The sequence below is a fragment of the Juglans microcarpa x Juglans regia genome, chromosome 7D (genome assembly GCF_004785595.1).
Source record: "Juglans microcarpa x Juglans regia isolate MS1-56 chromosome 7D, Jm3101_v1.0, whole genome shotgun sequence".
NCBI classification, from domain to species: Eukaryota; Viridiplantae; Streptophyta; class Magnoliopsida; order Fagales; family Juglandaceae; genus Juglans; species Juglans microcarpa x Juglans regia.
In genome coordinates, this window is record NC_054606.1 from 21709999 (window position 1) to 21710932 (window position 934).

Here is a 934-nt window from a genome sequence, read left to right on the forward strand (position 1 = left end):
GGACAGGCGGCCTGCCACCCACCCTTAATTTTGGAAAGAGAAATGATATTTGTAGTGTTGGAGTGTCTAGTCCTGATTCCTTGTGTACTCTTTTTGAAAAAAAAAAAAAGTAGGTAAATTTAGGACAAATATGAAAAAATTATTTTTTTAATGGTGACCCACTCTTTTTTTTTTTAAAGTGAGTACGCAAAAACTGCACACTCGAAGACTGCATATAACATTACCCATCCCTTGACCCCGTTCTTTAAAACTTGAAACTCTGACATAATAATATAATTGATTTTAGATGTTTATTTCTTGAAGGTATAAAATATTTTTCTTTATTTGGTTCTATTTGTCTACTAGTCGTTCAAGATGCAACAATTTAACTATTATTATATATACATAAGCAAGTTGGATACATACAATTAATGTGTTGATGAGAGAGTCCTTTATACTATAGAAACAACGAAAAAGAGAGATAGCATGAACTTTGGACAGTATCCCAAAGATGAGGAGGTGGTCTGTTTTGTCAAGTCACGTTAGTTTTGCTATCATTACAATGGATTCTATTTGGTTTCTAAGAAATCAAGTCATTCACCATCATCCTTGTCAATCTCCCATCACTTTCACACAATCACTGATCAAGATTTTCAAAAAACACCAACTCGTGTGGAATACAAAGACCCAAATGAAAACAAACCTACTTGATTGGATCCCTCCCCCAGTAGGCAAACTTTCATTATTGTATGATGTAACTGTAAGGAACAATGGGTTTGTTGCAACTGCTATTTGTAGATCAAATTCAGGAGACATCATCTTTGCTGCTACCCAACATATAGATTCAATTAATCCAAACTTTGGAGAAGCCATGGAAGCAAAAGTGGCATTTTTTTTTTTAATGAAAACAGACTCATTTTATTAATGAACCGAAGTTACAACTGTGACTTATCAA